This window comes from Leuciscus leuciscus (genome assembly GCF_965113295.1).
Source record: "Leuciscus leuciscus genome assembly, chromosome: 3".
Classification (NCBI taxonomy): domain Eukaryota; kingdom Metazoa; phylum Chordata; class Actinopteri; order Cypriniformes; family Leuciscidae; genus Leuciscus; species Leuciscus leuciscus.
This window is the reverse complement of record NC_138727.1, coordinates 52,418,873-52,444,872: the sequence shown is the minus strand read 5'-3', so window position 1 is coordinate 52,444,872 and position 26,000 is coordinate 52,418,873. Positions and strand designations below refer to the sequence as shown.

Sequence of the window (26,000 nt, the reverse complement as noted above, 5' to 3'; positions counted from 1 at the left end):
AATTGATGCGAGTGCTTGCGGTGCGGGCGCTGTTCTCTTGCAGGAGGATTCGAACCAGGTTCAACATCCTGTAAGTTACTTTTCAAAGAAATTAAATCGGCATCAACAGGTTTATTCCACTATTGAGAAGGAAGCTCTTGCCCTAGTGTTGGCTGTACAGCATTTTGAGGTATATCTAGGGTCAATTGCTGCACCGATTATCATCTATACGGACCATAACCCTTTGGTTTTTTTTAATCGGATGAGAAATCGAAATCAACGACTTATGCGATGGAGTCTCATTTTACAACCTTTCCATTTAGAAATCAAACACATTAGAGGAAAAGATAATGTTATAGCTGACACCCTTTCTAGAGCGTAAAATCGTGATCTCTGCGTTGCCTGTTCTTCTCTTTCTTTGCATCTCTAGCGACCTCCGGCTTGTCACACAATCCTGGCATGCGTCGGGAACAGGAACGCCTTGACACCTTTCAGAATTGGACTCTTGCTACAGTAACTCCAGCCGAGCTTACCCAAAGTGGTTTCTACTACCTTGGCCAGGGCGACAGAGTGGCTTGCTTCAGTTGTGGAGGCCAGCTTAGCAACTGGGAACCGGGAGATCGTGCAGTATCAGAGCACCAGAGGCATTACCCCAACTGCCGCTTCATTCAAGGTGACCGTGCAGATAATGTACCTTTATCTGGCGGCTCCCTTTCCAATGTATCTAACTCGGCAATGAAACAGTGTGAGGAAAGGTTGCACACATTTGTCAACTGGCCCTCAAGAATAACTGTTCGACCAGACCAATTGGCTAAGGCTGGTTTTTACTATGTTGGTCGTAATGATGACGTGAAGTGCTTTTGTTGTGATGGTGGACTCAGATGTTGGGAGTCTGGTGATGATCCATGGGTAGAACATGCCAAGTGGTTTCCAAGATGTGAATACCTGTTGCAAGAAAAGGGCCAAGATTTTGTTCATCAGATTCAAGCAAGATTTCCAAGACTATTTGAACAGCTATTGACTAATGGAGACAGCGACTCAAGAGAATTTGTTGATCCACCTGTTGTTCAGAAGATGCAGTGATGATGAACAATCCTGTGGTGAAGTCTGCTTTAGAGATGGGATTTGAGCGTGGCCTGGTGAAGCAAACCGTTCAAAGCAAAATTCTCGCAAGTGGAGAAAATTACAAAACCGTTCAAGAGTTGATGTCTGATTTACTAAGTGCAGAAGATGAGAAGAGAGAGGAGGAGCGAGAGCTTCTTGCTGAGGAAATGGCATCAGATGGTTTTACTTTTCTTAAGAAACATCATCTTGCCGTGTCACAGCGCCTAAAAAGTGTGCAGAGCTTAATGGACCATCTTCTAGAGGAGAACGTCATCTCACAGAAAGAGTATGACATTATTCGTAACTGCACTACAGTCAAGCAGCAGACAGGGCAGCTCATTGAGTTAGTCCTGTCCAAAGAAAATGCAGCAGCAGAGGTCTTCCGCAACTGGATCAAGAAGAATGATGTCTGCCTGCTGAGAGAACTGATGGCCCAGACAAATGAAGCTGCATCACCGAGTCAAGATCTTTCAGACTTGCCTAAGGAGGAACAGTTAACCCTCTGAGGTCGAGAAACGCGCCGACGCGTTTTGCTGTATTTTTTTTCACATAGCAGCAACATAAACTTAAATTACTCCGTCATTTATGGTTATACAGAAAAAAGAAATATAATAAAATAATCTGTGATATTTCTACTTTTGTATGTGTCCACTTACAATCAAATCAAAACATTGTGCTTTTGTAAAATAAAGAAAATAAACAGGGTGTGCGTTCTGCCTCTCCGTCGCGGTTTTTTTCTTGAGCACGTCTATAAACTGAAACAAAACTCAGCGAATACTCCTCACACATTTATGAGCCATATACCTTTATACACATTTAAGTGTGTACTTTTAAATGATCGGATTCAAACTGAAAACAAATATTCTCTGTTTAAGTAATTTGTATAAAACCAACAGGATGTCCAGTATCTCAAACGCTTGCTAATTACTTTTTAATTCGACACTCCCACTCGCGCAAAAGTGATTCACATGCAAATCTCCACATGCAACGCGAACGCCCTCGTTACCTCAAACACAAAACACCAAAACACTTCACAAGTCTCTGCTTTTCGTCGAGTTTGGAAGACATGTCTGAGCTTACATTGGATTTACCCCCAGAAGAAGAAGAATGCGATTTGAAGACAAGAAAGATGTAAGGTAAGAAATTCTTACTTATTAGTTTATGGTATTGTTGCATAAACTTCACATTGCAGTTGAACTGTTGCTAGATATATGGTGAATATTATACTATTTAGACCTGTGTTTACTGTTAAAGATTTGGTCAGGACTTCGTATCCTCATCCATCTTGTCACGGGATCCAGGCGCCGACCGGTCTGGCTAATTACAAGAGCCCCCAGCACTAACACATAACTGGTCAAGGCTAGCTTTGTTGCCAAATTACTGATTGGTTAAGAGAAAGACAGAGACCAAGGCATCACACGAGTGTCTTCACATTCCAGATTCAAATTACCCAACCGAGTCATGAATCATTCACAGTCTCCAGGAAGTCTGCGGACCAACGACTTTTATTGGTCAACTTTGATAGTTTGCAAGACGGATCGATACCAGCAGATGTTACCGAACCCCCACAACATTCCTGACCCCTTCCCCGTTGGGACCTCTGAACGAACAAACAGAGTTCTTTTTCTCGTCAATCCAGAGAACTGATTCTTACCAATAACTATACATAAAATCATTCAAGAACAATTTTCAATGGACTCAGGATCAAACAATCATGCAACTACCTAATCATGTGTGGTTTCCACCACTTATATGCATATTTTAATAAGATAATATGTTTTGATCCCATATAATTCATGTATGTGTTATAACTATTAGAAGTATGAATGAAAGTGTGTACTGTTTCATATCAATGCTATCTTACGAACACAACTAGCAAGATGACTGGAATTAAATTTGTGTAAAATGTTTCATATTCTGATAATTAGAAATCATGCCTAAACTGTTGCATCTGGTTTTTAAATAGAGAACCCCCAGGGAAGACATGATTTATGACTTTGCAAACAAAGCCAGTGTCTAATTGGTCCGCTCTCTTCAGGAGGGGGGACAAACTTTGAGTTTAAAATCTTAGACCCAAAACAAAGTTCTCTCTCTAGGCTCTGCTCACTGTACGCTCTCTAACGCTCAGAGTTCGTTCAAAATGTTCTGATACAGAAGACCTCTCAACAAATGCAGAACAAAGACGGAGACGGCAGACGATGGTTATAGTAACCATGTAACGTTAACAGACGAGCAGATCAACCCAAATTAAGATCAGATGGGTTAGATTCATTTCCAGTCATCTAGCTCCTTTCCGTATCTCATTTTCTTTCTTTCTTTTGTGTTATTCTTCTTTTCCGATTGAAAGTCTCGGTTTTAAGTTAAGTTTTGCTGCAAAGTTTCGGTCCACGATTCATGGCTGCAACGCACGCTTTCAACTTCAAAGACTTTTCAACCATCCGACATCAACGCCACAGACATTTATCCAAGCACGAGGAGGCCAGCCGATGAACGAACGAGGGAAACCCCCTTTGACGCTCAACAAAAGGGAATCCCCAAAAGCAAAGACCAGCAAGTATACCTCCAGACTAAGAGCTGAACTGGTGTATTGATATACATTTAATAACCTGTCTCAGAAACGATAGAAGGGTTAAATTAATGATTGATGGTTCGTTCCAGGTCATGTCTTATAAGTGCATAAACTTGGGATTTCTTCATCTCACTCTTAAACTCACTCTTAAAACTTAATCTTTCCTTACTCTTTTTCCTTCTGCAACTCGTATGAATGTGTGTGTGTGTTTGTGTTAGATATTAGTTTTACGTGTTAGTATATAATCAATAAAGTATTGTTTGTATTTGAACAAAGAGATTACTTGTGTCATCTGCTTATACATTTTATTGTCTTGAACTTCGATTTAATTTACCTATGCTTTTACCCTTAATTTACTTCGTAATTTATTGTTAGCTGGGGATTATTCTTTCTTGACCAGGAAGAAATTATATTTCCTAGAGTAAATAACTGTTTATGTTTTCTGTTCATGGGATGAACTGATAGACTAATCATACAATTGATTCTGCTACAGTAAATTCTGAAAATAATTAAAAATAATTAAAATATTAATTATTGATCATAATCCGTTATGAATAATAATTAATTATATTTATACGTGGGCGTATAAACGCTGCACTCATTTCATATCATCACAACGAATGGAAACATTTGAAGTAACATATGATAATCAATATATTTTTCTCTAGTGTAGTTGTTCTTGAAATCTTTTGGAAGATTTAATTTATTGTTATTATTATTTTATGCAGCACTGCGTAGCCTATGCCTACAAGGCACAACAAACCTGGTGTTCATTATATATTGTTGGAAACGTGTGTGTGTGTGTGTGTGTGTGTGTGTATTCTGTGAATTTTAAAAATAAATTTTTACCAGAAAAATCTAAAATCTATTCCCAAAATCGTGCAGCCCTATAGTTTCTCTTGATATCAGTATGTTCACAGTTTTTTCTTTTTTTTCTTTTTCTTTCAGGGACCAGATGCAACTGAGTCCTGCTGACTTCAACATTCACATGAGTCTCTGTATATGAACATGGTAAAGTGAAAATCAAACACCTTGGAAATGAAAGGTATGTACAATGTTTTTAGGAATGGCACAAATGTCTCTGTCTTTGGATCATTGTTTTCAATGTGCTCTTTTGTCATTTGTTGTGTATTTTTGGATTATGTTGTGTTGTAAATAAATCCAAACAATCTAAAAGCCATTCTTTTTTAAATCTCCTCATTCTTTGTGCAAGATTGCTCTGAATGACAGGGCCTGATCGCTCCTAACAGGGCAGTTAGGGGAGTGTCTTTGTCTTTCTCAGGTGTTGAAGGCTTATATATTCATGAGATGATCACACCTTTTCGCATATGGCTTTTTCACACAAAACACGTCTTAGAAATTTAATATATATATATATATATATATATATATATATATATATATATATATATATATATATATATATATATATCAATATATTGTCTTATCTGAATGAGCAGTCAGGGTGATTTTCACATAGTTTTGGAGCAAATATTCTAGGCTACGTCATACAATTTTCAAAAGTCTTGTGAATAAATAATCAGTATGGGTTTCATGGCCTTATTTCAGTGAGAATTTTTTTTTGTATTTTCACAAACCACGCATAAATGTCATTATCTCAAAACTACAAACTTTTACATACATGCTGCTGATATATTATTGTAGCAGAGTTTGTGCTGAATACAGTGTAATTAGACTTTAGCCATGAAAATGTCACAAGTAACAGAAAAAAACACAAATGTCAGAGCATGTCAGAACACCTCCAGGGCCCAGAAAACAGCTCAGACCCCAGAGGGTTAACAAGACTTCAAGAGGAGCGCACATGCAAAGTTTGCATGGATAAGGAAGTGAACATTGTCTTCATCCCCTGTGGTCACCTAGTTGTGTGCAAAGAATGTGCGCCTTCTCTGCGCAAGTGCCCCATATGTAGAGGATTGGTCAAAGGCGCTGTCCGTAATTTTCTATCATAAAGTGAAGATATTTATCATCCAAGTAACAACAGTTTTTGGATGTGCAAATTTACACCAACTCTAATTGTTTCACATATAACTGTTGATTGTTAGATGAATTATCTAACAATTGAAATTGTCGATAGGTTAAAATATTTTTATTTTTATATGTTAAATATTCCTTTCCCTCCTTTCACCTTAAAATACCACGTATCAACTGTAATTCATTAGCTTTACCATGTTGTTTAGTGACACACACAAAATAACTGTGTAATAATAACAAAATAAGTCAAGTCAAGTCAAGTTTATTTGTATAGCGCTTTTCACAATACAGATTGTATCAAAGCAGCTTCACAGTATTAAATTAAAATAATACAACAAAGTTTGTTTCAAGAGGAATTTATTGATTGATAAAATTAAATTAAATATCCCCAACTGAGCAAGCCAAAGGCAACAGTGGCAAGGAACCGAAAAACTCCATCAAGTGACCTAATGGTGTCCTAAAACTCCATCAGGTGACCTAATGGAGAAAAAAAAAAAACCTTGGGAGAACCCAGGCTCAGTCGGGGGCCAGTTCTCCTCTGGCATTTATGAGCTAGAGGCCGGATTGTAGTTTGAACTGTAGGATTATATGAATGCCTAGCTGAAGAGATGCGACTTTAATCTAGTTTTAAACTGGGAGAGCGAGTCTGAGCAACGAACAGTATCAGGAAGACTATTCCAGAGTATTGGAGCCAAATGTGAAAATGCTCTCCCTCCTTTGGTGGTTCTGGATATCCTAGGTATGACCAAAAGCCTTGAATTTAGTGATCTTAAAGAGCGCGATGGATTATAGGGCGATAGAAGATCCGTTAAATAGACTGGAGCTAAGCCGTTTAGGGCTTTATAAGTCAGTAGCAATACCTTGTAATTAATACGGAACTTTATTGGTAACCAATGCAGTGATGATAAAATCGGTGTTATATGATCATATTTTCTTGATCTCGTAAGAACTCTAGCGGCGGCATTTTGGACTAACTGTAGCTTGTTTATTGAGGATGCAGGACAACCAGCTAATAAAGCATTACAGTAATCCAGTCTCGAGGTCATGAATGCATGAACTAACTTTTCTGCATCAGAAACTGATAGCATATTACGTAGCTTAGCAATGTTTCTAAGGTGGAAAAAGGCTGTTTTTGTAACATATGAAATATGATTTTCAAAAGACAGGTTGCAATCGAGTATAACACCCAGGTCTTTTACTGTAGAGGATAAAGTAACAGCACATCCTATGATGTTAAAGTTGTATTGTGCGAGGTTTTGTGGGCGGTTTTTTGAACCGATAAGTATTACCTCTGTCTTGTCTGGATTTAATAAAAGAAAATTACGCATCATCCAATCTTTTATATCTTTAACACACTCTGTCAATTTGGAAAATTTAGCGTTTTCATCCGGCCGTGATGAAATATATATTTGAGTGTCATCAGCATAACAATAGAAACTAATTCCATGTTTCCTTATAATATTTCCAAGTGGCATCATATATATTGAAAATAACAGAGGGCCTAATACAGATCCCTGCGGCACTCCTTAGTTTACTGGAGTTATGATCGATTTTTCTCCATTTAAATAGACAAAATGGTAGCGATCAGATAGGTATGATTTGAACCAGCTTAGTGCTTGTCCTTGAACACCAGTATAATTTTGTAGTCGATCTAAGAGTATTGTGTGATCTATAGTATCGAACGCAGCACTAAGATCAAGTAAAACTAGTATTGAGATACAGCCTTGGTCAGAAGCTAAAAGTAAATCATTTGTGATTTTAACGACCGCAGTTTCAGTGCTATGATGCGGTCTGAATCCAGACTGAAACTTTTCATAGATATCATTTTGTTGCAAGAAAGAGCCCAGTTGAGCGGACACCACTTTTTCTAATATTTTAGACATAAATGGAAGATTTGAAATGGGTCTATAATTTGCTAGATTATTATGATCTAATTGTGGTTTCTTAATGAGAGGTTTTATAACTGCCAGTTTAAATGTTCTTGGAACATGACCTAAAGATAAAGACAAGTTAATAATATTGAGGAGAGGCTCTTCCACTACAGGTAACACTTCTTTCAGTAGTTTAGTTGGTATAGGATCTAATAAACATGTTGTTGTTTTAGATGAAGTGATAAGTTTATTTAACTCTTTTTGTTCTATAGTTGTAAAGCACTGTAATTGTTCTTGCGGGGTGATAATTGAAGCTGAATTATAAGGCGCGATTGAAGATTGAATGTTTACAATTGTGGTTCTGATGCTTTCTATTTTCTCAGTGAAGAAGTTCATGAAATCATTACTACTGAACTGTAACGGGATATTTTGTTCGGGTGACGTCTGTTTATTTGTTAGTCTAGCCACGGTGTTAAATAAAAACCTTGGATTGTTTTGGTTGTTTTCTATTAGTTTGCGGAGGTGCTCAGCCCTAGCCGCTTTTAGGGCCTTTTTATAACGTGACATACTGTCTTTCCACGCGATTCTAAAGACCTCTAAATTTGTTTGTTTCCATTTACGCTCTAAAATACGGGTTTCTCTCTTTAAAACATGCGTAGTATTGTTATACCATGGTGCTTTATTTTTCTCTCTGACCTTTTTTAATTTAATAGGTGCAACCACATCCAATGTTCTAGAGAGAATGGTGCTCATAGTGCTAGTTAGTTCTTCTAGTTCATCTGTTTGTTTGGGTTCAGGCAGCAGCTGAGACAGATTAGATAAGCAATTTGAGAAATTATCTATGGTGGATGGGAGGATTGTTCTGCCTGGTTGATAACGCGACGCCGCATGACATATTACAGCAGTACGTAATATGCAAGTTACCATGTAGTGATCAGTGACTTCATCACTTTGTGGAATGATATCTATATCGGTTGGATCGGTTCCATGTGATATAATTAAATCGAGTGTATGATTAGGACGATGTGTTGGTCCGGTGACGTTTTGCTTGACCCCAAATGAATTTATTAAATCTGTAAACGCAGCTCCTAACGCATCATTTGGATTATCTACGTGTATGTTAAAATCTCCAACAATTTATGCTTTATCGACATTGACTAATAGGTCTGAGAGAAAATCTGCAAACTCTTTTAGGAAATCAGCGTAAGGCCCTGGCGGTCTATATACGGTAGCCAAGGCTAGAGATAATAGTGATGTTTTTCTAACATCTAAGAGCGTAACATTTAGTACAAGTACTTCAAATGAAATAAACTTATAACCCGTTTTCTGAGTAACATTTAGAATATCTCTATAAATGGTTGCAACACCTCCGCCACGACCAATCAGACGGGGCTCATGCTTATAACAGTATCCAGGAGGAGTAGACTCATTAATACCGAAATAATCATTTGGTTTAAGCCAGGTTTGAGTAAGGCAAAGTACATCGAAGCTATTATCTGTGACTATTTCATTTACAATAACTGCCTTAGGTGTGAGTGATCTAATGTTTAGAAGACCTAGCTTTAGAAATAGTTTTTGTTTACTAATAGCAACATTTTCTGTTTTAATAACAATTAGATTTTTCCTAGATCCTGCATTAGATTTATTATTTGATCTCACTAAACGAGGAATAGACACGGTTTCTATGCAATGTTCTACACTAGTATTTATATCAGTTGAATTGGTGCAGCAGAGACTATGATTTGGACTTTTGGTTACTAGTCAAAGGGTATTTAACATTTTGGAGATGTTATCTGACAGAAGATCCGCTCCGAATCTGCTTGGGTGTAAGTCATCAGCACGGAAAAGCCTAGGACGCTCCCAAAACAGATTCAAATTATTTACAAAGAGCAGTTTCTGCTCATTGCTCCATGACATTAACCATTAATTTAGCGCAAATAATCTGCTGAACTTTTCATGCCCTAGTCGATACGTGGGAAGCGGTCCTGACACAATGATCGTTGTTTCAGGCGATGTGCTGCGCACCGTATCGATTAGATTCCTGAAGTCTTTCATCAGAATCTCCGTCTGGCGCAGCCTGATGTCGTTCACTCCCGCGTGCAGGACCACAGTTCCGACGCGCTCGTCACCGTTCAGGATCTCGGGAACGCGAGCAGCGATTTCAGAAACACGAGCACCAGGAAAGCAGTGACTTTGCACCTTACTTTTACCTAACGTAGCGTGTACGTGCCGAACGATGGAATCGCCGATGATCACAGCATCGCGTTCTGTTTCGCGTAGAGGGGAGAAGCGGTTTTGTGTGGATAACTCGAAAACCAGGAGGGTCGGAGAAAGTCTTGGTCTAAACCTGACTCGCGTCTTCCGCTGTGGAACCACCCAGGCTTCGTGGTGGCGTGTTGGAGCCGGAGTGAACGAGACCATGGCTGATTGCGACCGATGCTGAGGAACGCACGGAGTAGACGCGGTCGGAGTCAGCGGGTTAGTAACGTTAAACACTGATTTGTGTGCATCGGCGCGTGATGTTTCAAGAGCCAAACACCGGTCTCTCAGCTCGGCCTGTCTCAATAAAAGGTTGTGGATCTGTTTCTCAACAGCTTCCAGCTCAGACTGCAGTGTGTGCAGCTCAAATGTGTCCTCACCTGCACCAAGCGGTAGACTACTTACATCTGATATATTCGCCATTTTAACAGATGGACAGTGAGTTAGCAACGAAGCTACCAGTGATGCTATCAATATTAATACTGATTTATATTATAAGTTTGTTTGTAAGTGAGTGTGGAGAAGACGCGTTCAGCCGTGATCCACGGACGTAACCTTTAAGAGTATGCAGCGTTGGATAACTAATAGGCTTGAGACGCTCTGCTCAACAGTCCGCGTCATAACTATGAGGTTTTTTAGGTTTTTTAGTGGTAGGGGTGTAGAGTAGACGCACAATAGGCGAAAAAAAATGTTTGTTTATAAGTGAGTGTGGAGAAGACGCGTTCAGCCGTGATCCACGGACGTAACCTTTAAGAGTATGCAGCGTTGGATCACTAATAGGCTTGAGACGCGTCTGCTCAACAGTCCGCGTTATAACAATGAGGTTTGAGCAGTAGTGCTTCTCAGTGAGGAAAAGTAGAAAATGTTCGTTGTAAGCGAGTTTAAAGAGAAAAATCAAGAATTATAAATCAAATCGATAGAGCTCCAAAAACAACAACGCATTCAAACGCAACGCATGATAATAACAGGACAAGACATTACTCACCGTGTTTGTTGAGTGTTTCTTACTCACCTGAGCTTTTATGAACTCAAAGGCGCGAGAGAAAATAAATAAATAAAAATAGCTGAGCGCTAGGGATGGGCATTCGATTAAATTTTCTTAGTCGATCGTCGGGAGAATTAACGATCGACTATCGATTAATCATTAATATTTTTATATTGAAATTCATTATTTCTTTAACTTTTTATAAATGAAAAATGCAATGAAAATACAAAAATACAGTTTGTTTGTCATCGATGAGATCTTTATTACAAGAAGATCAACTTGTGGCAGTGAAACTGGACGTTCGGTAGACTTGAAGATTCCTGCGGTGCTCTAAACCAGCGGAACCTGCAGCTGCGAGCCGGCGTTCTTAAACAGAGACCCATGGCCACTTCATCCGTTTTCTGTGATCGTATAGCTATCCGGTCGTGAAAAGACCAAATCTAAATGTCCTCCGAAACGCATTCGAGACGGATTTAAATCCGATCGCTCAAACCACTTCAGGAGGAGATCTGAGACGCATTCCAGACGAAACTGGACAAGAGTAAATGCATCTGGTTGTTGAAACCACATATGTAAATTTGACTTATCCCAAAAATGATAAGAAATAAACGCGTGAGAGCGTGTTATAGGCTATATGTCATGTTATATCCAGATATGACGACGCTACTTCAACACGCATCACCACAGATGAGCATCTATTCATCAAGCCAACGTGCAAACTATCGCAAATCAAAGTGAAAGTCATTCATCAACACACAATCATCTTCATTAAAAGTAAAGAACCGAAATGATCTTACCAGGGCTGTTGCCGCAATATCTTGTTGCGGTCTTTGATTTAGACATTTTCGCTGATGATCAATAAAATGCAGCTCATATCAGTTGCGTTCGATGACGTGCAACAATTTAAATATGCATATAGCGCGGTAATTCAAGATCGGATTTATATCCGTTTTGCAAAAACACATTTATGTGAGCAGGTGTAAATGGAATCGTTTTGATAAATCAGATAGCTATCCGATCTGAGAAAACGCATGAAGTTCCCATAGAAATTCTGCACCAGTCTACTGATTTCTGTTGAGAAAGATAAGCATGTTGACATGATCTTGGATCAGACGCGACCGCAACCTGGTGACAGCCAGTCCAGCCGCCGAAAACACCCGCTCTGAGGGGACTGACGTTGCCGGGATGCGCAGGTACCTCCGCGCTAAAATGAATTCCATTGCTTCAAGACTCACACTACGCAACGCAACCTGCATTAGTTTAATCGATAATAAATAAACGTGATAGACGAAATTCTTAACGATCAATTATCGATCGTCGATTAATCATGCCCATCCCTGCGTGTTGTGCTAGTAGTAACGGAAGCTAGCTATGTCAGGGTTGGGTAAGCTGTATTTAGTAGTAATATAAACAACTAGAAATTGTAGTAAATGATGGTTCAAAACAAGGAAATACGAGACTAAGACGGAGCTTACAGCACCGAAGCAAACACACTCACAGCAGGCAGCGAGGCAGAGAGAAAAATCAAGAATTATAAATCAAATCGATAGAGCTTCAAAAACAACAACGCATTCAGACGCGACGCATGATAATAACAGGACAAGACATTACTCACCGTGTTTGTTGAGTGTTTCTTACTCACCTGAGCTTTTATGAACTCAAAGGCGCGAGCGCGCGAGAGAAAATAAATAAATAAAAATAGCTGAGCGCACGGGTGGCGCGTTAACAGGCTAGCGAATTACTAGCGTGTTGTGCTAGTAGTAACGGAAGCTAGCGATGTTGGGTAAGCTGTATTTAGTAGTAGTATAAACAACTAGAAATTGTAGTAAATGATGGTTCAAAACAAGGAAATACGAGGCTAAAACGGAGCTTACAGCACCGAAGCAGACACACTCACAGCAGGCAGCGAGGCAGACAGGAGCAATCGAGCGTAATAGTAATAGCGTAATAAGTGTAATAGTTAGACGAGTTTGAAGTGTAATACTCATCTTTCACGTCAATGTTTCGTAGACATGCCAGAAAGATGTTCTAAAAGAAATATGATGTTTAGTCTTAAACACTCTCATGTAGAATGACTGTCATTTAATTCTCTTTATGCAATATTTGTTCGTGTTTTTCATAAATTCCTATGAACATGTTTGACCATTCTCAGAGACTATAGTTTTTGCAAACTGTGCAAAAACAAAAAAGAAAACTAGATGTAAACAGCGTAATCAACTATATATAAAATGTCAATTACAAACATTCAAAACTGATCACAAGTGGCTTTTCTGTATTTGTTTTAAATGACTTTCTAGTAAGTTGAACTCTAGAATTTACTTTTGTGCAATTGTATCAACAGGTTTTACCAGAGTGTGGAACTTTAACAGTCTCAACCTTTAATGTATTCATGGGTTTCATCCGGTCCCTTTCCACAGGTGTATAAAATCAAGCACCTAGATTATGAATGCAGAATGCATTGTGCTTGATTAATACACCTGTGGAAAGGGACCGGATGAAATCCATGAATAGGCCCTATACATATCTCAGTGCAATAGTCAGATGTGATTCTGTTGTAATAGTTGATGTGATGTGAACAGTGTCATCTACTATCTGAACAAGTTGACTAAGTCTAGTGGAGTAATGAAACCATCATTTGCAAACTTTTGTGTTTTTATTATAAATGGTGCTTTTCAACCCTCTTTTCTTAGCGATTTGGTCTTTTGAATCACATGGATGTTTTTTGGAACACGTGTGATTCCCAAATAAAGATGATGTTTTAAAGTTAGTCCATAGGTTTTACAAGAGTGTGGTACTTTGCATCACTACGGTATGACAAAATATGTTGGCGTGTAAAAATACACCCAAAGATTTAAGCACAATTATTTACACGCACACACACATACGAAGTAGGAGAATATCTAACTGTATATTGTAGATTGTGAACACTCCATTACCCCGTTTATTTGGGGTCAGAGAACATCCTTAGCTCATACGTATCTTTAATTTGTGCAGGATGTTGAAGTGTTAGTTAAAAAAGGTATTAGTTAATAACAAACAAACAAACATTAAAACAACATGGAACCATGATATTAATATATAAAATATGGTATAATTACATGTTGAAGATAGTCTACTCACAGTTTGAAAATTACTTCCATAATATTTTCTTTTAGTAAAGCTATGTCTGGATTATCCCAACGCATAGTTTTGCATTTGTGGGTGAGACCTCTCAAAGATTACACCAATATTTCTCGAACATTGCATGTTTGCACTATGCCTGAAACTTAGTCATCAACTTGCATTTATGTAGGACTGTCATCTGCTATCATGGTTTAGTTGTATTTTAAAACACTGTTTTTCTTAAAAACGTATTTGGTAGCATGATTATCTTCTGTAATCGTGTATTCAGTCCATATATTTATCAGGTTGATATTTGTAGAAATAAGCAAAATACATTTATAAAACAAAAAGAACAAGTTAATGGCCTTGTGTCAGAACACAACAGGTATGAAGATATGTTTTTTTTTTTTACTTTTTATTCTAACTTTAAAGCTAGATTATCCTTTGAAAAGTGTAATACAGTATTAGATTTTTACACATTCGCCAACTGGCCTAAACCGTTGACCACTGAAGTTATGACTTCTGAAGGCCTCTCATGTGCAGATTCGCTCGGTTGAAATTTTTTTATTTTGTCATTTAAACATCTGAAATTAAACATCAGAAATGTTCCTGTATTCATAAAATATGTCCTCACTGGTGTAAAATGACCTCTGCCAATAATCTGACTTACCCTCGTAAGCGAAACATTTCTTATCTTAATTTACATGGCGGGTAAGTCCATGGAGGCTTCCAAGTCGTTCCGCCATCTTGAAAAGCTATGATAGCAGAAAGGGACAAAAAGCACTAGCCTACTTAGTGAATATTTGTTAACTTCACTAAAAGTCCCAAATTAACTAAAACATGAGTTTTTATTTTTTTAAACAACTTATTTTTATAAATGTTATTTAGTGTAATTATAAATAAAGCTAGTGTTAGGTGAGCGGAGACTCGGCTTCACACATACGGAACTTAAAACTTAACTTTAGTAGCATATTGTATTTTAGTTGATGTTGTTTTAAACGGTTTTTAAATCTGTATGTGAAGGAAAACATTCTGACTTGTTTGAATTTTTTTTCTGATAGGCCTAACGTTTTAAACACTACACCTTTGTATTTTAAAGGTCTGTATCATTTTAAAAAGTTGTATGTGAAAGTGTTACATGTCTGTGAAAAAAACAGTTTGCCTATCGCTTACGTTTCACGGTTTTAAAGTTTAAAGCACATAGTTTTGAACAGATTCATTATTTTTTACTCCAAAACGCATTCTCAAACAATGATCAGATTTCTCCATTGGGAGATGTGGATTATCCTATCGAAGAGTGAATAAATCAGTAAGTTAGTGAATATTTGTTAACTTCACTAAAAGTCCAAAATTAACTAAAACATGACTTTTTATTTTTTTAAACAACTATTATTTTTTATAAATGTTATTTAGTGTAATTATAAATAAATCTAGTGTTAGGTGGGCGGAGACTCGGCTTCACACATGATCTATAGCCTACTCATTCATGTTTCTACCGTCGATGACTGATGTATCATACGGAACTTAAAACTAAACTTTAGTAGCATATTGTATTTTAGTTGATGTTGCTTTGAACGGTTTTTTAAATCTGTATGTGGAGAACCACATTCTAACTTTTTTTCAGATAACGTTGTAAAACGTACGAATACTTAACCATTGCATTTTCACTTTATACATACACTATTTTTAAAAAGTTTTGAATGTATGTGGAAAACAAAGCTTTTCTTTAATTAAAAACAACTCGCTGATCTGTTACCCAATACATAGCTGGTGTGGGAGGGGTCTTGGTGTGGGAGTGGTCTAGGGGTGGGAGGGGTCTAGGGGGTGGAGTCTACGTGTGGCTACTGGGCAGAACTGACAGATGTCAATCTAACTTTTGGGATGTAAGAGTGTGGTCGCTTTTCGCTGAACTCCTCACGAGGACTTTGTAACTTTTGGAATTAAAATCTCTAAACCTTTGGATCTGGATATACATTTGGATATACCTCTGGTCTTGGATATATCCTTGTTGTTGGATAAATATTTCGAGCTTTGAATATACCTTTTGGATATACATTTGGATATACCTTTGATGTGGAATATACCTTCGGATATACCTTTGGAGATAATAAGAGTTTTGGTTCTCTTTCAACAAACGGATTTGAAAAAACGTAAGGCTATTTTTTTAGATACTGTGATTTTTAACATGCTGTGATTTTAATAGTATGATGTGTATGTTTGCAATTTAAACTTTTTTAATTTTTTTACATTTTACAAATGTGTGTGTATACCACCCGTTGTATTTTAATGATATACATTGTTTTATTGTCTTTTTATATGTGATTGTGAAAAGTACAAATTCAAATGTGGATCGTAGGAGAATTTTCCCACGGTCACATGACCTGTCCAGAAGTGGGGAGGGGTGGGGATGTTAGTAGGGAAAGGGACCTGTCCAGAAACTGGGGAGGGGTGTGGATGTTTGTAGGGATTTTTAACATGATATGGTTTTAATATTATGTGTTTGAGACACTTTTTAAAGATATTTTATGTAAAATGTAACATTTTATAAATAATGTGTGAAAGTTAAATGCTTATGGATCAACATTTTTAAAAATGATCTTTTTGTAAATGAAAAACTCTCTTAAATTGTTTTACTTTTCTGTAAATGACCGAACATTTAATTTTTAATGTTTGTAACATTTATGTTTTAACATAAAATGTTGTTTTAGATGGTTTAACCCTTAAAGACCTAGAACATTTTTGGGGCGCCTGACTCACCTGCACTTTTCTTTGTTTTTCTAACCCATTCTAGCAGCAAGCATCAAGTGCCATATATCATTTTAAACAGGAGAACCTAAAGTTTCCAGCTAGCTCATTTAAAGTCCCAGTTTTACATTTCTTTTGTCAGAGAATTTATGAAATTAACAGGATTTTAAGAAAAACGGCAGCAAAAAATTTGGTGTTTTCAGTGTGAACTCAAACAGAACTTCCTGAAGTTTTGTTTTTTTCTTTTAGAAAGTTAGACTTGGTTGTTTTAGACTTCCAGATGAAATTTTGTCTACATGTAACAATCCCTCAGCAAGTTATAGCCATTTATTATAATATTATTCTAGGCGTTTTTGAGTAAAAACAGGTGTATTACATTTACTGACAATGTAGATGTGTCCAAATAAGTTCAGGAAGTAAAGTAAATAGAAAAGTTGTTATATTACAACAGAACACTGAAGCAAAAATTTTTCTTCAGAAAATTATATTATAATTTGAACATGAACAACAAATGCAAACAATATAACAAGTAGTGACAACTGTGCAATATAAATACTAACAATACAATATACAGAGTGTAAATGAACAAATGGTTCAAATAATCTTCACAAACTGAATACAAAAAGAAATAAACAGTGCAAATGAAGAAATGGTTCATTGAGGGTAATATACTGAGTGCTAATGAACAAATAGTGCAAATAATCTTCACAAACTAAATATAAATAAACAGTGCAAATGATTCAAACAATCTTCTGAATCGGAAGGTTCCACCAGGTCTAACGACTCGTTTAAAAAAATCAATTCTAACACATCCTCCGATTTGTACTGCTGTTTTTTTTACATACTCATGCTCTTTCGTGTTTTATGCTCTTTCATGTTTTGCGCTCTTTCGTGTTTTGCGCTATGGTCAAAAACTTTGCATCCGTTAGTTTTCATGCGTAGTTTTCAATGCATTGCGTTTGTTAAAAATGTATAAAGAAACGTGATTGGTTGTTAAAATCACCAATCACTATGTTTGTTGGTTGAGTTGATGACCGTTTGGACGAATCTGGGCATGGGGGTGGGACTAAGCATCAACAATCGTTCCTGTTTGGCTCAGAGAAAGAAACCACATGTGTTTCCTTGACGAATCACTGCTGCAGATTTTGATGACGCAATCACCGGCACTACGGAGCCACTGAATGACCAACAGAGACACCCGTGATAACACCAAGCGGGAAGGAAGTCGACCGGAAGTTGAAGCCGGCCGCGTGCCACCATCTTGTAGCAGAACTTCACCTGCTGTTAGCATCCCATTGACTTCCATTCATTTTGGCGTCACTTTGACAGCGAATAACTTTACATCTGAGACGTTTGAAGACTCCATTTGTCCATTATTTATTTCTAAAGAAACACGACAATGTATAAAATGCTCCATTACCTTGTAGCTTACGTTATGGCCCCGTAAAAACAGTTTTTGTAAAAGTAGGCTAACGATTGCGTCATAACCACACGACTCTCTGTCGCACAGTAGAGAGATTACCGTATTGACGGGAGGAGAAGCTCGCGGACAATCGGGGAGACGTGAAGGCAAAATGACTAAATAATTAATCAGAATACCTAGCAAAAGTTTCTCCTGCTCCTAGCTCATGGACACCTCCTACTCACGATCTCCGTCTCTGCAAGATTCGGAAGGAAATTATTCAGATTTCTCATGCCACAGCCACTAGAAGACAGACGGGTTGCTCACGTCACATCTACGTCGTCAAGCTCAGTTTGAGTCTGCGCGTCAGGAACGGAAGTCCTAAAAAATCGCTGAAAATGGGCTTCACTTGCCTCAATTGAGTTCCAATGAGATGACTCTGTCCATTTCTTATACTGTCTATGGATAACACAGGAAAGCTGAGAATCTCATCTTTACGGTGCATTTTAAAGCATACAGATTGGATTAGCGACTCAAAAGTTATTAAACATTTTAGAACGATAGTTATTTTATGCCGCGGGCGGCCGTATCGGTCTTTAAGGGTTAAAACTAACACATTTTGATATCTTTAAGAAAATATCATTTAAACTTTTTTCATTAATGTTTTAACATCTTTAAAATGTTGTTTTAGATGTTTTAATACTAACACATTTTGATATCTTTAAGAAAATATCATTTCAAACTTTAAACACCTTTAAACAATGTAATTGTGAAAGTACAGCTTTTTCTTTAAATGTATGTTAGAAAATAGAACTATCTGCTTTTTCGTGTGTGTGTCTGTGTGTCAACGTGTTAAAGTTTTAAACTCTGACTGTCAGAGTTTTGGAGGGGGACTCCCATGAGTGATGTCATTTGTGTCATCCAATGACATCTGAGAGGTGTTTCTTAATTTTACACAGCCTATGAGCTTTGTGAGGGGCGTGTTAGGGGGTGTGGTCTCTTCTTTTCTGTTGTCTTTTAAGTTCGGACAGTGAAGTGACCGGTCGCATTTTCTATTTGGGAGCTGAAAGACACTGTTGTTTTTTCCCACGGTGACATCTGTTGTGGGCGGGGGTAGGGGTGGAGCTTGCGTGTGTCTCTCTGTAACCTTCAGAAAATGTCAATCCTGTCAGACCTCTGGGCTGAATGGACATTCTTTACACTGCTCCAGCACAAGGAAACACTTATATATCTTTTAAACTCCTTTAACGAATGGTATGTAAAAACTTAAGACTTTTTAAACTAGTTTGTGTTTTATGTAACAGTTTTACAAATCAACATTTAAAAAATGTCTTAACATCTTAAAATAACACTAACTAATTTTTTAATAACTCTTTTTAGAGAAAAATAAAATTTTAACTTATTTCATTGATGTTTTAAAAGTGATGAACCTTCGTGATGGTGTGATGAAGTGATGAAGTGATGAAAAGTGTCTTCTTTAATAAATTAAAACACTGATCTCACACTCTGGCTATGTCTTTATTGTACATTTCTTAAAAAAGTTTATATCGTTTAGAACTACTGAGCGTGGGAAATTTTCCCACGGTTCAAGTGTTCAACCCACAAAGAGGCGTGGCACAAGTCCGATTTTCCCACGGTGTACTGTACAGCCCATAAGTGGGAGGAGCTAGCGTGGTAAATTCCCACGGTCAAAAGGGGCGTGGCTTTGAGGGCAATAAAGCAATAAACCTGTCAGTATTTTGATGGAAGGTGCCCTCTATTCTCTCTCTTCTACAGGTTCACAGGTTATATCTACTGACAGTTATGCTTCAATGTTTTTTTAGGTTGGTTGAAATCAGTTATAATCAGTAATCTTAAATAATTTATTTCATTTCAACATTTCAACCAGTTATTGTAGATGTTTCCACATGAAGTACATTTTCTAAGTTCAATTGACAAAACATTTTTTCAGTGTACATTACCTATTGCAGTCGTCACCGGTGAGACAGTTGAAAAGGCCAAGTACAGTCTTAAGACATCTAAAAAATAATTATAAATACAAATGAATCAACATGTTTAGGACACAATAAAATAGTCAAATAAACATATATAAATATAAGCTTGTACTTAAAATAATAGTTCATCCAAAAATGAAAGTTCTGTCATCATGACTTTTTCTTTAACAGAATATTGTATTGTCTATCCTAGAAATTATTATTATTCTCATCCATCTTTTCCACATAATGAAACTCTCAAGCCTTTTCTGTTCAAACAAACAAAAAAGCACCATTGCAGCTCTACAGTATCTATATGAAGTATGATGTGTGTGTCATATTCCAAATCTTCTGATCTTATCATCTGGGCTGCGTTCAGCCCCGACAAAACTTTGCACAACATTTTTTAAACAGAAACGGTGATGCGTTGAACACACTGTTCTGATGACGCAAGAGTTGCAACTATGGCAGCTAAGAAGGCCATTCTTTGTGTTCTTTGTAAAGAATTTTCGGAGCCTGATGAAGTCGGTATAAATATGTGTTAAATACTACAAAATATGCCCGATGTTACAGTTACTGCCGCCCAGAACAAAAGAGAACATCCCAATCGAGTGAAGGGATTGCTGAAACTGAAATGGAAGCACACATCTTACCTAATTCAGACTAAAACACATCTATTTAGCCTCACATGCTGACTTTATTTGTAGTTCATACTGTTTAAATACCCTGTATTTTCTTTCTCATTTTTAGGAAACATTTCTATACCAAATGTCATACACTTGCAATGAAGCTAAAAATATAAACAACTACATCATTATGTTGATATCCTATATTTTTACAATAAAACTTACGACAAACATGTCTTAATATCCTCAGTTGTTGCGTATACCGAGCTGCATCGAACACATTTGTAAATTACTTTCCTTGAACCCATTGTGTGAGTTCACTTTAATACCGCATGCTTTATATACATGTTGCTGCTGATTGGACTGCAGTTCTGAGACACCCACCAAACAAGAGAAAACGTATCTCAAACCCCGTTGCACACCGTTGTACGCCGTTTCCAGGAAACATGACGTTCAACCCGGAAACCGTAGCAAAACATTGCGCACCGTTTTGAACTTGAACGTGCCCCAGGTTTCTTCAATGATCAAACAATCATCACTCAATTAATCACTTAATTATCTCATTAACTCTAACACTGCTTCTGTGTTTCTTTGAACACTCTGCTGGAGTTTCCCTTATGAACACTGAGCGATGGTGTTATGTTTTGTGGTGTTTTTGTTCTTGCGTATGTTGCTGCATATGCGTGTCGTGTATGTCTGTGTACTTTATTTGTTTCAGGTGTGAAGATCGATTGGAGAGTCCGCCTGTCAATCTGCTGACGTAGGATGCTGACATCTGGAATCGCGCCACCAATCGCCTGTCGCTGTGCAGTTTATGAATGGCTCTAACTTCAATGGCGACAGTCGAGATAGACTCTGGGTTGGGAAAGAGTATGCGCACTCTGTGAGGACGGTTTTCTCGTTCGAGAGGCCAGTCTGAGAGACAATTGGCTTGTTTGAGATGCGCCTTGCCTCGCCTGAAATGTATGCGAGAGTAGGCGGCTGCAGTGAGGGGAGGAGTGAAAAAAAGTGCAGGCAATCCGGACAGTTCTCTCTTCTCGCAGTGGATCTGACACCTGCGAGATCAAAGACTGATATCGTGGGATTCACGCTCGTGCACAGTGTTGCTATGAAACTGGATGTAATTTAAGTTCTGATGCTTTTATATGAAAATAAATATAATGAACAAGACACCCAAAGTACTTATTTAATTCCATTCCAAATACATGTTTATCAATATTTTTTTCTTTAATACAGACATATGTGTTTAATAAAAATTACATTGCATAACCCATAAAGATCGCATTCGCACTGTCAGATAGTTTGGGAATATTCACACATAACACATAAAACATGCTATCAGAGTTTTAAAATCAAACATTTTAGGAGAGAACAATACATCACGGTTGTTTAAACCAATGAGCATTAAGCTGTGTCGTCAGCAAGTTGTTTCCCATCGTGCTTTTGATCCGCTACTTCATGGTGCCAAAGAAGGATGGAGGACTCTGTCCGATTCTGGACCTGAGACCCATCAACCGAGCACTTCACAAACGCGCGTTCAGCCGTACCTTCTAATTGTGTGTGGATGCAGCGCTTTCTCCCCTCAGATCGAGCGGAATGTGCATCTTAATTTATCTGGACGACTGGCTGATTTTAGCCCACTCAAAAGATGTGCTAACCAGTCACGTGGATACGCTGGGACTGCGTGTGAAATGCAGAAGAGCGTGTTTTTACCGAGTCGGACTATAATATATCTGGGGGTATGTTTGGACTCGATGGTGATGCGAGCCCATCTCTCTCAAGAGCGCATAGAGGCAATTTCATCGACTCTGCACCGTTTCAGACCGGGCAGGTCTGTTTTAATGAGGGAATTTCAGAGGCTTCTGGGACTGATGGCGGCGGCTTCTTCAGAGTGCCATCTGGGTCTGCTGCATATGCAGTCGCTGCAGTTTTGGCTGAAAACTCGAGTTCCGCCGAGGGCGTGGTCTTCGGGCCACAAGCGCATTACGGTCACTCATAGTTGCGTCAGCACTCTGAGACCGTGGAACAGCCCGGATATGTTCAGCCCAGGAGTTCCTTTGGGTATAGTGACGCAGCGCACCGTGGTCTCGACGGACGCGTCAACTTCAGGCTGGGGAGCAGTTTGCCTGGGCATGCCTGCCTCAGGCCTGTGGTCGGACTCACAGAGAAGGTGGCACATAAACCGTTTGGAATAATGGAAGCAGTGTCTTTAGCCCTGCAAGCCTTGCGTCGAAATTGGAGCGGCAACATGTACTGAGTCGAACTGACAACACGTCTGTGGTCTCGTACATAAATCGCCAGGGCGGCGTGCGCTCCAGAGCTCTATTCAAACAGGCAGCGTGTCTCCTGTTGTGGGCGGACCAACACTTCTCTCCATAAGAGCAGCGCACATCCCCGGTATCCTGAACCGTGGAGCGGACATGCTTTCGAGGAACGGGATTCCTCAAGGAGAGTTGAGGCTTCACCTAGGATCAGTTCAAATGATTTGGATTCGATTCGGGAGGGCGGAAGTGGATCTGTTTGCCACAAGCGAGAACATGCACTGTCAGGCGTTCTTCTCGTTATCTCACTCCCCGCTGTTGGGAGATGCTCTGACATCGCGGTGACCGGAAACCAGGCTTACGCGTTCCCTCCGGTGAAGATTCTGCCTATGGTGTTGTGCAAAATCAGGGAGGAGAGAGCGTCAGTAACACTCGTGGCCCCGAATTGGCCGAATCAGCCCTGGTTCGCGGACCTGAGAGAGTTAGTGGTGGCTCCCCCATGGCAAATCCCCCTCAGGAAGGACCTGCTGTCTCAGGCGAACGGCACGAAATGGCACCCCAGCCCCGAGCTGTGGAACCTTCATGTGTGGCCGATGCGGGGACCCTAAATGAGCGGGACGCTCTGTACTCACGAGTGCTGAGCACACTTATGGAGGCGCGCGCGCGCCATCTACCAGGCGCCTCTACGCTCTGAAGTGGGGAGTTTTCACAAAATAGTGCCAGGACATTGGTATTGACCCGTGGACCTGTTCCGTGTCGGATGTTTTGCGCTTTCTACAGCACAGAATGGATTGCAGGAGTTTGCCATCCACGCTGAAGGTGTATGTGGCCGCTATTGCTGCTTTTCGTTCCCCGGTTGACGGGCAATCGATCGGTAAGCACGCTCTGGTAATCAGTTTTCTCAGGGGAGCGAGGAGATTGTGTCCTTCACAGCCGCCCTCCGTGCCGCCGTGGGATCTAGCTCTAGTTTTGAGGGCTCTATCTCTACCACCATTCGAGCCCTTCGCTTCGATTGCGGTTAAGGAGCTTTCCCTGAAGACGGCCTTGCTTCTTGCTCTCGCCTCGGTGAAGCGTATTGGAGACTTACACGCGTTTTCGGTGAACGATGAATGCATCTGTTTCGGACCTGGCGACTGTAATGTCACTCTCCAGCCGAGACTAGGTTACGTTCCGAAGTCACTCTATACACCATTTAGAGCACAGGTTGTTTCCCTGCCCGCATTCACTGCTGAGCTGTCAGCCTCGCGTGACGCTGATGCTCAGAGCGCTGTTTGCCCTGTTGGGGCTTTGCGGATGTATGTGGATAACTCGGCCGCCTTTCGTCAGTCGGACCAGCTGTTCGTGTGCTTTGGTGGATGTAATAAGGGACGTGCTGTTTCAAAACAGAGACTTTCTCACTGGATTGTGGACGCTATTGCGTTGGCTTACGAATGCCAGGGGAAAGCATCAGAGCTCATTCTACGAGGGTCAATTGCTTCCTCATGGGCCCGGTATAGAGGTAAGTCTATCCAGGATTTATGTCTTGCTGCTGGCTGGTCTTCTCAGAACACATTTGCCAGGTTTTACAAGCTGGATGTACCCTCTGTAGCGTCACTTGTACTTTCGGTGAGTTAAGTTTTATTCATGTGTTGGAACTGTTATAACCAGCTATACAGTAGTTACCATGGCTGCTAACTCTGTGTTATGGTTTATAAGGTTTATGCAGTTGTCACCGCAAATGCCGTCGACTCTGTGTTTAACTCTCGTGCTTGAGTGCTTATTGTGATGTGTCTGCCCTATTCAGTGCAGCCTTCGCTTTCATTGCATTAAGATATGCAAATTTTGTTAGGGTCGGAGCGGATGTCTCATTGGTCTAGTTCCGCCTATCAGATGCGAGTACTCTAAGCGACGCGGCTATTGGCTAGAACTGTCTTGCTTATGTGTGGGTGTGATTTTACCCCGTTCAGGGCTTATCTTCACTGCTCTCACGGCGGGATTTAATACAGTTCCCATATACGTCATAGATGACGTAATGTTGAGTTACCGCCTTGAAAGGGAACGTGTCCGGTTACTATCGTAACCTCGGTTCCCTGAGAGGCGGGAACGAGACATTACGTTAGCCGCCGTGCTCGCTGTTTGATCAGCTGTGCTAGCGTTCAGTAGTGATTCTGACGTAATTTTCACGCCCATGCATTTTATACTGCCCGCTGACCTGTCAGTATTTGCATGCTTCGCGTCAATTGGCCAGCTGTCCCCAGCTGGCGTTAACCCATAAGATTTCAGTGAAAGTGGAGAAGGGAGGAGTTCCCATATACGTCATAGACGACGTAATGTCTCGTTCCCGCCTCTCAGGGAACCGAGGTTACGATAGTAACCGGAAATGTTTTCTATGAGATGTATTAGACGCACTAGTGTTAGAAGTGGTGCTAATTAGGGCCCAAGCCCTGAAAGGGCGAAGGCCCTATTGTTTTCGGTAGGATTATTTATTAGGGCCCAAGCCCTGAAGGGGCGAAGGCCCTATTGTTTTCGTTAGGATTATTATTATTATTATTATTAGGGCCCAAGCCCTGAAAGGGCGAAGGCCCTATTGTTTCCGGTAGGATTATTTATTATTATTATTATTATTATTATTATTAGGGCCCAAGCCCTGAAAGGGCGAAGGCCCTATTGTTTCCGGTAGGATTATTTATTATTATTATTATTATTATTATTATTATTTTTCTGTCAACCTTTCGGGCATTTTTGGGACCTTTAACATGCTCGAAAACTCTTGAAATTTTGCACACAGGTCAGAACCTGCGGCCATCAGGGCCGGGCTGAAGCTGGTACCCGGGCGTGGCAGGGGGGCTCAACAGCGCCCCCTTGAACGGGGTCCGAAAGTTTGGTCCATAAATCAGACACGCTTGCATGTAATAATATGAAACTCAATACACATATAGATCTCATCGGGCCAAACAACTTTCGTACTTTTACTTTTTACGCCAGCCCAACAGGAAGTCGGCTATTATGGGTTGTTTGGAAACGCATGCTGTGGAATTGAATGTACTCCTCCTAGGGAATTCATCCATTCGCCTCCAAACTCAGTCAGCATGAAGTCAAGACATTGAGGATGCTAAATTGCGAACAGATTTTTGATATCTCGAACGGTTTGGC

The 26,000-nt window shown here is 39.5% G+C and overlaps 1 protein-coding gene and 1 pseudogene across 2 annotated transcripts in view; one reads left to right on the top strand and one right to left on the bottom strand.

The window, feature by feature from the left end:
* The window catches only part of LOC309493633 (uncharacterized protein), a 454,994-nt gene that overhangs the window by 106,971 nt on the left and 322,023 nt on the right, over window positions 1-26,000 (bottom strand). The window lies entirely within an intron of this gene.
* Window positions 439-1,604, top strand: LOC309493756 (baculoviral IAP repeat-containing protein 2-like; annotated as a pseudogene). Its single transcript has one exon. The product of its transcript is annotated as a baculoviral IAP repeat-containing protein 2-like (transcript).